Raw genomic sequence first — 14335 nt, forward strand, 5'->3', positions numbered from 1 at the left:
GAAAACTGTTCGGAACAGCCGTTTACGAACAGCACGCTCACAGCACGCTCCCATATAAATGAATGGAAGCAGCCGGCACAGGGAGGGTTAAGCGGCCGGCCGCCGGCAAATTCTGCGTGCCAGGTGCTTCCATTCATTTCTATGGGAGCGTGCTGTTCGGATCGGCTGATCCGAACAGTGTTCGCTCATCTCTAGTCATTATTAGAGATGAGCGAGTAGTACTCGATCGAGTAGGTATTCGATCGAATACTACGGTATTCTAAATACTCGTACTCGATCGAGTACCAATCGCTGTTCGAATGTAAAAGTTCGATGCAGAACCAGCATTGATTGGCCGAATGCTATACAGTCGGCCAATCAACGCTGGTTCTTCTCCTACCTTTAGAAGTCTTCTCCGTGCAGCTTACCCGCGGCGTCTTCCAGCTCTTCATTCACTCTGCCAGGAATCGGGCCTGGGCAGAGCTGACTGCGCATGTCCGCTTGTAGTGCGGGCATGCGCAGTTGGCTCTGCCCAGGCCCGATGCCTGGCAGAGTGAATGAAGAGCTGGAAGACACTGCGGGGACGCTGCAAGGAGAAGACTGCACGGAGGATCCAGCCAGACCCTCACTCGTGGACTTGGTAAGTATAATTTGATCGAACGTTGCCTACCCCTGCAACGAGCATTTTCCCCCCCATAGACTATAATAGGGTTCGATATTCAATTCAAGTAGTCGAATATTGAGGGGCTACTCGAAACGAATATCGAACCTCGAACATTTTACTGTTCGCTCATCTCTAGTCATTATCCTGTTGCAAGACCCATGACCTGCGACTGAGACCAAGCTTTCTGACACTGGGCAGCACATTTATTTCTAGAATCCCTTGATAGTCTTGAGATTTCATTGTACCCTGCACAGATTAAAGACCCCGTGTGCCAGATGCAGCAAAGCAGCCCCAGAACATAACAGAGTCTCCTCCATGTTTAACAGTAGGGACAGTGTTCTTTACAAAATAGGCCTCATTTTTCCATCTGTGAACATAGAGCTGATGTGCCTTGCCAAAAAATTAGATTTTTGTCTCATCGGTCCATAGGACATTCTCCCAGAAGCTTTGTGACTTGTTAACATGTTTGGCAAATTCCAGTTTGTCAGATTCACGTTATTTGTGTGATCATTGTGGGTTTTTATTTAATTAAACGAGGGGTACCAACAATGCTGTCCACGTATGTATACAGTTATGGCCAAAAGTTTTGAGACTGATACAAATATTAATTTTTACAAAGTCTACTGCTTCAGTTTTTCTAATGGAAAATTTGCATATACTCCAGAATGTTATAAAGAGTGATCAGCTTAACAGCAATTACTTGCAAAGTCAATATTTGCCTAGAAAATGAACTTTATCCCCCAAAACACATTTCAACATCATTGCAGCCCTGCCTTAAAAGGACCAGCTAACATCGTTTCAGTGATTGCTCCATTAACACAGGTGTGGGTGTTGATGAGGACAGGGCTGGAGATCAATCTGTCATGATTAAGTAAGAATGACACCACTGGACATTTTAAAAGGAGACTGGTGCTTGGCATCATTGTTTCTCTTCTGTTAACCATAGTTATCTCTAAAGAAACACGTGCAGTCATCATTGCACTGCACAAAAATGGCCTAACAGGGAAGAGTATCGCAGCTAGAAAGATTGCACCTCAGTCAACAATCTATCGCATCATCAAGAACTTCAAGGAGAGAGGTTCCATTGTTGGCAAAAAGGCTCCAGGGTGCCCAAGAAAGACCAGCAAGCGCCAGGACCGTCTCTTAAAAGTGTTTCAGCTGCGGGATCGGGCTACCAGCAGTGCAGAGCTTGCTCAGGAATGGCAGCAGGCAGATGTGAGTGCATCTGCACGCACTGTGAGGCGGAGACTCTTGGAGCAAGGCCTGGTCTCAAGGAGGGCAGCAAAGAAGCCACTTCTCTCCAGAAAAAAACATCAGGGACAGACTGATATTCTACAAAAGGTACAGGGAGTGGACTGCTGAGGACTAGGGTAAAGTCATTTTCTCTGATGAATCCCCTTTTCAATTGTTTGTTTGTGTGCTACCACCAGTCTTGTCTCATGCTAACTGTAAAGCATCCTGAAACCATTCATGTGTGGGGTTGCTTCTCAGCCAAGGGAATCGGCTCTCTCACAGTCTTGCCTAAAAACACAGCCATGAATAAAGAATGGTACCAGAATGTCCTCCAAGATCAACTTCTCCCAACCGTCCAAGAGCAGTTTGGCGATCAACAATGCCTTTTCCAGCATGATGGAGCACCTTGCCATAAAGCAAAGGTGATAACTAAATGGCTCAGGGAACAAAACATAGAGATTTTGGGTCCATGGCCTGGAAACTCCCCAGATCTTAATCCCATTGAGAACTTGTGGTCAATCATCAAGAGACGGGTGGACAAACAAAAACCTACAAATTCTGACAAAATGCAAGCATTGATTGTGCAAGAATGGACTGCTATCAGTCAGGATTTGGTCCAGAAGTTGATTGAGAGCATGCCAGGGAGAATTGCAGAGGTCCTGAAGAAGAAGGTTCAACACTGCAAATATTGACTTGCTGCATTAACTCATTCTAACTGTCAATATAAGCTTTTGTTACTCATAATATGATTGCAATTATATTTCTGTATGTGATAAAAACATCTGACAAACACACATAAAAACCAGAGGGCAGCAGATCATGTGAAAATAGAATATTTGTGCCATTCTCAAAACTTTTGGCCATGACTGTATACTTGTCACCTTCTTCTTTTTTTTTTTTTTTTTTTTTTTTTTTTTTTACAAGCTTACGATTGCTGTGATATTATTCATGTTCAATTTTTACTGAATAGAAACCACGCGGACCCCATTAAAGTCTATGGGGTCCGCGGGTTTCCTAAGGTAACTGCTTTTTTATGCAGATACGGTTTCTGTTCAGAGGTCCCCAAGTGGACCCCCTGAACGGAAACCCATGCGCAGATGTGAACCAAGCCTAAGAACAGTCCATCTGACATTGCAGTGAAATCAGTAACACCACTGATATTTCTGAAACTGGGTTAGAAACTGGAAAAACCAGTGTGTTCTGAATTTACAGTATATAAAACACCCTATCTAAAAGAGGATATAAAAGGTCCTCTTTAATGTAATAAATATTAAACATTGTATACTGCTTTGTGTGTAAAGAGAAGTGTTACTAAGTAATACAGCTTAGTATAAGACATGAGCCTATTTTGCTAAAATACAGTTGGTTACACAAGTGTCTAATATAAATGTACATATTTCATGAGAATGATTGCTTGTCCTTACATGCTCCTAAAATCAATGATGCATTTAAAGGGGATGATGAAAATGCTGCTTACTGCACACTTCTGTCACAAGTTAATTGAGGCAATGGGGAATGTAACTAGCTTACCTACAGTATGGAAGAGTTTACTAGCGGTCATCAGAGAGATACCATGAAACCTAATGAACCATCAGACAAACCAGGTCTTATGTTTCCGGATCCATTACTTGTTCTCTTGGATCTGTGTTACATCACAGACACATTTATTTATTTTTACCTCCAAGCAAAGTATAAGTCAGTGCTGTTTGAAGTCAATTGAGTTGCAGATCAATAAAAAATAAATTAGTCTTGTGTCATTATCTTTGCATGCCGTGCAGTAATTCCGGTTATTATCCTGCTTCTGGTACAGTCAGCAGTAGGAACGACAGCAATTTTGATGGGTAATGGATTTAACAAGTCTGCTGACCTATTACAATACATATTTGCAGCATTCGGTAGGAGCTTTAAGTCTAGCATAAAACATATTGGGAGAAGAAAGGAAATTAAGAACGTGCCGCTGTTTACATTAAGAATGTGCCAAATGTTTACATACAGTCATGAGAAAATCAAAGTACACCCTCACTGAATTCTATGCTTTTACATAGACATAATAAAAAAAATACATCTGGTCCTTAGGATGTTTAAAATTAAATTGAATGTTTTAAATGTTTTATTTTAAATTAGATTTATACAACCTGAGATGAACAACAAATGACACATTACACCGTGTCATCTATCTAGCTAACTATCTATCTATCTAAAATTACGACAAAATGTAGAAGCAGTTTGTTCACTCTTATTGCTTCCATAAGAATTAAGGGGGCATTCACACGGAGTAACACAGCCGTACACACCGGCGTTACGGCAGACTGCCGAACGCTTCCCATTCACTTCAATGGGAGCGCTCGTAAACGCGGCTGTTACGGTGAGGACGGCTGTGATACCCGCCCGGTGTTACTCCGTGTGAATGCCCCCTAAGATGGTAAATAGTCAGCTACTGCCAAGCAAAAGCCCTTGACAAATTGATCATCTGTTGATCTGTAAGTGTGACTACTAGAGATGAGCGAACAGTGAAAGATTCAAGATTCGATATTCGTTTGGAGTAGAGCCTCAATATTAGACTACTCGATCGAATATTGAATCCCAATGCTTGTTTCAGGGGAAACCACTATTCGACTAAAGGAGAGTCACCAAGTCCACGAATAGCAGGAGGAGAGGCTAATTAGCATATGAATAAAAACAGACTTATTCAAAGACTACTGAGGCAATTTACATACAAAAGGTAGGTGTGGAATAGACCTTCTAAAGGCTATGCTAGTATGTGCTTAGCTAAAAATGACTTTTCCCAATGATAGAGCCCCTTTAAAGATAGTTGACAGTCTTCACAGTAGTGGATGTCCAAGCAAATTGCACAAAGAAATTCCAAAAATCTAGAAGCTACGTCTAAGATTTTACAGGCCCCAGTTTTAATGTTGAATGTTCAAGTTCATAACAGTACATTTGGTAAAAGACTGAAATAGCACTGATAGCACTTTTTAAGATTTCAAGGTTGCTACTGAACAAACTACGAGATTTCTGTGACACTGTCCTTAGGACAGATGACATGTTTAGCCACAATATACAGTGCCACATTTGAGGACAACTAAACACAGCATATCAACACAAACGCCTCAGACCAATTGTCAAATGCAGTAGTGGAGGGTATTTTGCCTTCCTTTCGAGATATAAGTCTTGTGCACCTTGCAGTCATTGAGTCGACCATTAGTCAAATGTGAGGCCATTTATATAGCAGGTAAAGCTTGGCAGGAACCGGGTTATACAATTCCTTCTATGGTCATGTGACATACAGCCCATGGTCATGTGATGAGAACACAGGTGCACAGATCTGCCTGGTAATGAGCTGTGCACCTGTGTACATCACATGACCATGGACCGTAAATCACATGACCATGGTCAGAATTTTATCCAATAGAAGTAACAGAATGAATGACAACAAGCAGAGAAATCCATGAGGAACTGATACAGAAAGTATATTGGAAAATTGTACTACTTTTTATTATATAAACAATAACATTTGTCGCTCAATATATGTCTGAAGGTGCCAACCCCTTTAAATGAATAATGACAGATTAGAATCTGTAATGTGTTGTTCATCTAAGGCTGCCTTCACACGGAGTAACGCCAGGCTTGTAAAAATCCTCATTCACAGCCGTACATGCGAGCGCTGCGGAAGGCTCCCGAACACTTCCCATTCACTTCAATGGGAGCGCTCGTAATGCCGGCTTTACGAGCGCTCCCATTGAAGTGAATGGGAATTGTTCGGGAGCCTTCGGCAGCGCTCGCGTGTACGGCTGTGAATGAGGATTTTTACAATCCCGGCATTACTCCGTGTGAAGGCAGCCTAAGGTTGTAAAATATGTAAAACTGAAGAATTCAAAGAGGTTGCACTTTGTTTTTCTCATGACTATGTAAATAAAACTTTTAAAGTTTGATACTTTCATCATGTAATGGCATTTAGGTACATTCTTGTCTTTAAAGGGGTTGTCTGGGATAAATTAATATTTCAAGCATAAGTCATCACCCTCCTGCAACTTTGTAAATTACATTTATTATTAATTTTACTTAGTTTCACTGTGATATATGTAGGTCAGGTAACGTACATATATTAATAATAATAATAATAATAAATTTTAATTATATAGCATTAACATATTCCACAGCGCTGTACAATTTGTAGGGTTCAAATACAGACAGAAAGATACGTAACAAAGAAAGTCATTTCACACAATGGGACTGAGGGCCCTGCTCGCAAGAGCTTACAATCTATGAGGTATTGGGGGTGACAAAAGGTAGCATGGGCGGCATTGCTTATGCAGAGGTCAGACAATTTTGTACTACAGGTTACTGTCATTACACAAACATAAAACTTTATGAGCCGTCAACAGTCGTGTCCTTTAACATGGAGCTTGGACCTATAAAGTTAGCCTGAAGTGGCATCATATCATGTGGGGAAATGTGGGAGCGGGGACAGAGGAGGGTTAAATTTTGGGAATTCTAATTATAGTACGGAAGGGTTTACATTAGGAATTGGGATAGGCCTGTCTGAAAAGATGTGTCTTTAGTTTGCGTTTGAAACTGTAGAAATTGGGAGTTAATATGATTGTCCGGGGTAGAGCATTCCAGAGAAGTGGTGCAGCTCGGGAGAAGTCTTGTATACGAGCGTGGGAGGTTCTGATAATAGAGGATGTAAGCGTTAGGTCATTGAGTGAACGGAGAGCACGGGTTGGGCGGTAGACAGAGATGAGGGAGGAAATGTAGGGAGGTGCAGAATTATGGAGAGCCTTGTGGATGAGAGTGATAACTTTATATTTTATTCTATAATGAATAGGCAGCCAATATATAAAATTATTTGTGGAGCCTCAGTCTCACGATTATCCACACCCGGTAATGCCATTGGAAAGAAGCTCGCCCCCAGTACCATTATACTTACCAGTTCTTCCTGTGGATATCTGGATCCCGGGATATCATCCCTGAAAGGCCGCCTCTTCAATGTGTGTGTGCTGGCATTATATGTCACAATGAGGAGATGATGGCCACCGATGACGTCCCGTGTCCAGACCTGAAAGGAAGATAAGGTAAGTGTAATGGGCTGGGGAGCTGGTCAAAGAGGAGGTACCTCAATAGAGTGGACGATGTGGAATCCTTCTGTCAAAGAGAGCAGTATAATATGGACTGCGCATGTGCAATTCACATTATACTGTGCAGGGACCACTGTGGAACATATTACATTGTGCAGGGGCAACTGTGGAGCACATTATTATGTGCAGCGGCACTGTGGAGCATTATACTGGGCAGGGGCCACTGTGAAGCATATTATACTGTTCAAGGGCCACTGTGGAGCATATTGTACTGTGTGGGGCATTATACTGTGTGGGGGCCACTGTTGAACCTTATACTATTCAGGGGCCACTACAGAGCATTATACTATGCAGGGGCTACTGTCAAGCATTATACTGTTTATGTATGTGTGTGTGTGTGAGTATATATATATATATATATATATATATATATATATATATATATATACCAAATGCCAAAAAGTATGAAGAATTCTTTGTTCTCCTGAAGCTTTCTTTGTGTGATAATGATATATGGAAGTGATTAGAATATTACAGGAGAAGCTTATTGAGTGAGTGAGAACTAGGAGTCTAAAGATGGCTGCTGAGGATGTAGTGGGCAGGCTAGCTAGAGAAACAGGAAAGGGGAGTGAGTCAGCTCTGAGTGCATATCAAGGAATTATGGGAGTTGTAGGAACAGGAACGTGCTGATGTAAACAAATGGAAAGGATGCCAAGAGCTCCCAGAGAACCCAGAAATCACTGAAAACACTGCTAAGGTATTTGGGTGCACTTATTAACGCATTACTAGCACTAACAGACCTTTTTTGAAAATTTATTATTTTGCCCCCTTAAGTAATCCAGCATTCATGTATTGGCCAGTCTCTTAAAAGAAGTGCTTTCATTGCTAAATCAGTTGCTTATCTTGCTATTTTATTCAGATTTGGCCAGGATTATGGCCATAAATTGACTTATTTTATCCTTAATAAATGGCCTGTTGAGAAAACGTCTCATGTTTTATGAGGCATCATCACTGGCTCATCACAAGGCATCAAGATGATGTAGATGTAAAAAATTTGCATCAGCACTTATTGCTCATGGGGAAACATTTTCCTTTGTAATGATACTTGATGCTTACTAAACACACATTTCTGCATAAACTTTCACTCAGCTGACAATCATGAGGAAAGTCCAGAGCAGTAAATTTTCTAAAAAATGCAAATATGATAATCAGGAGGATTTTGCAGACAATTTTACTGTTTGCATAGCAATGTGTAAAATTCAGGACAAATCTGTGACAAAATAGAGCATAATGAAGATTTTTGCTTCAGCTTTGCATGTTTTCTTTGCACTACATATAGACAGCACCTTGTAGTGCTGCTTCTACACTTTCACACTTTCTTATTCTGCATTGCATCTCCAATTTAATTAAAATAAGCATTTTATTTTTTTTGCAAATTATCTTAAGAGGGCTTTAATGTACAATCTGGGGAATTTGTTATAAAGGTCCATTCACACGGAGGAAAATGGTGAGGAATTTGGTGTGGAATTTCAGCGCTGAAAAAAAGCCTCCCATTGACTTCAATGGGTTCCTTTTTCAATACAGGAACTCACTGAAGTCAATGGGAGGCTTTTTTTCAGCGCTGAAATTCCACACCAAATTCCTCACCATTTTCCTCCATGTGAATGGACCCTGAGACTTAGGGTCAGTTCACATGTGCACCGTCCGCACGGGTTTTGAGTCAGAGAGAGACGCGGCGAGCCGCGTCTCTCTCTGGTCAAAACCCGCTTGCCGATGGTCGCGGCTTTCCCCTCCTATGTCGGCTCAAATGAATGAGCCGACACAGGAGGGTGCTGCCGCTAGGCGGAAGCTACGGCCCAGCGCGCCGCGGTTTCCACCTGAAGATAGGACATGTCACTTCTTTTCTCCGCTAGCAGCAGCCCGCCGCTAGCGGAAAAAAGAAGCCCGGCGGTCTGCATAGACTACCATTGTAAAGGGGTGGATTTTGAAGCGAAATCTGCTGTCAAAATCCGCCCCTTTGCCTACACTAAGTGTTCGGGTTTCTGTTCTTTGGGTCCACTTGGGAACCCGAAAAACGGAAACCCTATCCGTTTTAAAAGTGACTACCTGCGGAGACAATGATGGAGTCCGCCCGATATCCATCAAAACAGCAGAAAGAAAAGTCCTACTGATGATGGGTTCACACCAGCGTTTGGCACTCCGTGTTAGGTGAGTATTTTGAGCGTTTTTTTTAAAACCGGACACAGAGTACTGCATGTCCAACTCTGTGTCCGGTTTAAAAAAAATGGTTTCGCCGCGGAGAGCATAAAACGCTCACCAGCGCTCACGGCCGGACACTTTTCAAACCCATCCAAATGAATGGGTTTGAAAGATGCCGACAGGTTTCCGTCTCCTGCCCTGTTTTGTGCAGGAAATGGAAACCTGCAGAACAGAGTCCCGGGCGCAGATGTTTCTCTGGCCTGATTTTAAGCGGCATGAGGGACGGAGTCTCATACTGAGACCCAAACACTAGTGTGTACCTAGCGTAAGTTTAACATTTGTATCTGGTAAGTCCTTTTTTTAATCCTCTCTTAAATAGATTGTATCTAAAAAAAGATTAGGGATTGGGCTAATAGGCTTGTAAGTTATATTTAATGAATTACATTATGTACTGTACATAATTACTTTAAATGAAACTAATTAGATTTCTACTTGGCTCAGCGTACATTTCTTACATTTAATAGCTGCCAATGTGTGCTACTTGTGTCGTTTTCTACCACGGGACTTGATTTTTTTGATGCAATTGACTTTTAATAGAAGATATGAAAAAGAGCAGTCACAAAGATGCAAGAATTAAGTGGCTACAATATTTAAAAAAAAGGTTCAATTGATTTATTTCTTAGAGATGAGCGAACACTATTCGGATCAGCCGTCCCGAATAGCACGCTCCCATAGAAATTAATGGATATAGCCGGCACGTGGGGGGGTTAAGCGACCGGCCGCCGGCAAAGTCGGCGTGCTGGCCGCTTCCATTCATTTCTATGAGAGCGTGCTATTCGGAACGGCTGATCCGAATAGTGTTCGCTCATCTCTATTATTTATTTATTTTTTTTTACCATAGAAGCGGAATGGATTAAAGAATTAAAATAAATGATAGTTTTTTTTTAACATAATATGCCCCTTTGGTAAACATTTATTCCTTCAGAAAATCCCGTTAAGTTCCCACGTTGCAAAAATTACATGTTTTTGACTGCTGTGGAAATGCTGCGTTTTATAGAACAAGCAAAGTAATTCAGATTGTCATTAATCTCATCCATGCACTGTGAAAAAGAACTGCGGAAAAGTGACGTTTTCAAAAATTTGCATTTTGAAAATACAGCATGTTAAGGTTAGCTGCAGAGTTGCATGCATTTTCTATATATATATTGTCAGGGTCTGGGGTTGCTAGGTGGTGTGGCATAGACACACAAGTCCAGTTTCTTTAGTCCAAAAACAAAGGTAGAGTTTATTTTCACTCAAAAAGGTAGTGCAGCAACAAAAGGAAACAATGCAAAAATACCTGCCCATCTAGGCTCTAACTAAACATAGAATAGGTTATCTCACCTAGGATAACAGAAATCCAAAAGCCAGTAGAATCATTCAGGACACAGCTCCAAAAATATGACCTCTCTGTTTGGCACTCCAGTCAAGCTCTGCCGAAGTGTTGCTGCTGAAGTTGACTTCTTAAGCCTCCCGTGATGAGCAGACTCTCTGCAGCTGAGTCGCTGCCGGAACATCCCCAAAGTGTGGACTGGAATGGGGGGGGGGGGAATGACAGGTCCCACTACCAATCCTACCTGTCATTCCTAAAAATCCAGCCCAATACTGAGCATTTACCAAAATGCTCAGCAGACGAAAGTTGTCTGCTGAGAACAAACATTCCTTCTGGAGTTTTTTCATCTCACCCACCTTAGTAGTCTGGGTGAGATGTACACCCCCTCCATTACCTGACCAGACATCGGCTTGCAATATTTAATAGGGAAATTAAAGAGGACCTTTCACCTCCTGGGGCACATATGGTGTAATACACCTCTAAAAATACAACTTTTTTCAGCTTTCCCGTTCTGTGTTCCCGGTGAAGAGCTATCAGTGCCGGTACCGTAGCTCTTCAATGTCAGAAGGGCGTTCCTGACAGACTGTCAGGAACGCCTCTGCTCACAGTAGCGTCTTTTGAGCTGTACTGTGAGGGGGCGTTCCTTATCGCCAAGCGATGACACATGGTTTTATGTTTTTTTACAACAACTAAACACCACATCACTAATCAAAGGGAGCATAAACTAGGAGAGCCGTCCTTATCAATTTATTTGTATGTACTACTTTCCATCACTTGCGCACCAAACACTCTATTCCTGTATAAATATGCATGCCTTCAGAAATTGTGTTATACCATGCCTGATGAAGAGACCTGAGTAGTCTTGAAAGCTTGCAATCTGTCATCATTTTTGTTAGCCATTGAAAAAGGTATCAACTACTGAGGACTCTCAATCTTTACATTTCAAAGTGGAAGATGTCACTCAAGCAGTTGGGGTGAAGCAGAACGGCAGTTAGGGGGGAATTATCTACAGTGGAGCGCAAAGCCCAGGCAGGAGAGGAAATGCCCCTAAAGCACTTTGCAGCTAATTTGTGTAAGAATAAAACAGTGATTCTTGTGAATGTAATGCAGAATAAGACATCTTTGGAAACTGTAAGAGCAGCCCTACTAGGGACTGTCATTAGTTTGGTACAAATTGTCCCTTTAAGAAACCATTATGGAAATAAAGAGGGTTTACTTGGGCTATATTTAGTACTGAGCAATACAGCATTACTTGGTGTGCTAGCATCCATCACATCTTTTGGTCACATAGCAGTGCTACAATTCACTTCCTGAGAAAAAGCTAACCTCTATGAGTAGGTATCATTCAGCAGATACAATTAGCCTCTTGGCTTCACAGCTTCCTATACTGTACTGATCTATCAATAGTAGTTATAATCCACAAATATTTGTTTCAGTGATTGCCAGTTACAAGGTAAATCTGTTATTGGAAATGGGAAATTGCAAAGGTAATGGCATACAGGTTATTTTGTTCATGCTTCCATGCCAGGGATGTCCTCAAAGGGATTTAATACTTATACCACATTTCATCACTCAATATCCGTCAATGTTTACTGGAGAGTCATTGGAGCTTTTTAATTGCCTGCAAAGTCTTGTCAACAGTACAGCAGAAAACAAACTGCAAAATCCTGTTAATTCACTCACCATATGCTTGTACCGTGCTTAAGGGATTTGGGAGACAATTTCAGCTCTACATTATATGCAAACTATTCATCAGTCAGCGGATGAGATGGACTCCTGTCAGCTGATCCGATTTCACCATGCAGAAACATTTTATTTCTTGTACTGTATATCTTCCCAAAGCTTTATAGTTAAGTAATAAACATACTGCAATTCATTCTGTTAGAAATGTGATTAACATTAAAAGATGAATGCTTAAAAAGGACCTTTCATGGATTTGGGCACATGTGGTGTTATATACTGCTGGAAAGCCACCAGTGCGCTGAATTCAGCACACTGTCGGCTTTCCCGATCTGTGCCCCAGGTGAAGAGCTATCGGTCCCACTCCCGTAGTTCTTCACTGTCAGAAGGGCGTTTCTGACACTCTGTCAGGAACGTCCTTCTGCACAGTAGCGCCTATAGTGCTGTACTGTGTGAGTGGGGAGGAACGCTCCCTCCCCTCCTGATAATACTCGTCTATGGACGAGCACTGTGATCAAAGGGAGGGGGCATTCCTCCCCGCTCTCACAGTAAAGCACTATAGGCACTGCTGTGGAGAAGGACGTTCCAGAAATGCCCTTCTGATGATGAAGAGCTACGGTAACGGTACCGATAGCTCTTCACCCTGGGCACAAATCCATGAAAGGTCCTCTTTAGAGATGAGCGAGTAATGTTCGAAGCTAGCTGTTCGAAGTTTAAGGTTCGATGCAGAACCAGCGTTGATTGGCAGAATGCTATACATTCTGCCAATCAACGCTGGTTCTTCTCTTACCTTTAGAAGTCTTCTCCGTGCAGCGTCCCCGCGGCATCTTCCGGCTGGAATTCACTCTGCCTAGGCATCCGGTTCGAACAGTGTGCGGCTGTTCGAATCGGATTTCGAACCTCGGACATTTTAGTGTTCGCTCATCTCTAGTCCTCTTGTGGGCATGTGTGCCATCACCCTGGGCCTGCGGCCAGCTGGTGATGTCTGGGGCCCCACAGTACTATGATAGCGGTTTGGGAAATAGACTCTTCAGGTTATACGAAAATTTAAAATAGAAATGCCCTGACATTATGTGGTGTATGTATATACCACCAGAACCCTTACCAATAGCAGCCTGCACCAGCAGAGGGTAAACAATAAAAAAACTTGATTCCCCATACCCCCCCCCCCTCCAAAAAAAAAAGAAAAAAAAAAAAAGAAGAATTTTCAAATTTTCACAAAAAAACACAAGGCTGGACCCAATTCTCCTGCATTCCCTCTTAGGCACCGCTGTGGCCATGATTCCTCCAGATTAAGTGGAATTCACTCCAAATACAGTTGTCCAAAAATGATTTATTTTTATAGAACCTTTGTATGTAGATAAAGGAGTTATGGCAAACCTATTACATTTATACTTTTACGTCCATATGTTTATTGTATGTATATAGGTTTTATTTATTTTTTTATATTATCATAAGCATTTAGAACTTGTATATATTTATGTTTATATTCTATTCAATATTTTCACAGCTACATATATTTTATCCTTAGCTTTTCCTACATAGTGATTAAATTCTATAGATAAAATAGTGATTAAGTTCCGCAGTGCAGGGCTTCATTTTGGCCCAAGGGGATGTAAGCTCAAAGGGAGTCTACTACCTCCCCCATTTCTACCCTCCCGCATATTCAACTGTCACCACTGTTTACAAGGCAGTAATAAGCAATATACCTCTGTTATAAATCATTTTTGTAAATGTGGGGAAAAACTATTTTTTTAAACCATAGATAATAACCGTTGTGGTTTTGGAAATCGCAGCATGTCAATTATCCCTAAGGAAACGCTGGCAGTTTACCTATAGGTATAATGGAAGCAGAAAGTTTGCGGACTTTCTGTGAAAGGTAACGTGGAAAAACGGCAGTGCTGTTTTGCTGTGGTCCACTACGTGGGGCCTTAGCCTTATAAGCTGCATTGTCTGAGTAATTTGGGTGTAGCCACTGCCCAGAGTCGACAGTCAGCACTGTAGACACCTTCTGTAGGCTTTATACCTCATTTCAGTCCAGCTTGAAATCCCAAGCATGTACCATTTGCTGTACTCCCGGGCCCCACATAAAGGAAAGTGTATACTCAGATGCCTGTTTGCAAGTAATTA

At 41.7% G+C, this 14335-nt stretch overlaps 1 protein-coding gene across 1 annotated transcript in view; it reads left to right on the forward strand.

The window, feature by feature from the left end:
• The window catches only part of FRMD3 (FERM domain containing 3), a 102610-nt gene that overhangs the window by 53038 nt on the left and 35237 nt on the right, over positions 1-14335 (forward strand). The gene's annotated exons all lie outside the window — the stretch shown is intronic.

The sequence above is a fragment of the Leptodactylus fuscus genome, chromosome 1 (genome assembly GCF_031893055.1).
Source record: "Leptodactylus fuscus isolate aLepFus1 chromosome 1, aLepFus1.hap2, whole genome shotgun sequence".
Classification (NCBI taxonomy): Eukaryota; Metazoa; Chordata; class Amphibia; order Anura; family Leptodactylidae; genus Leptodactylus; species Leptodactylus fuscus.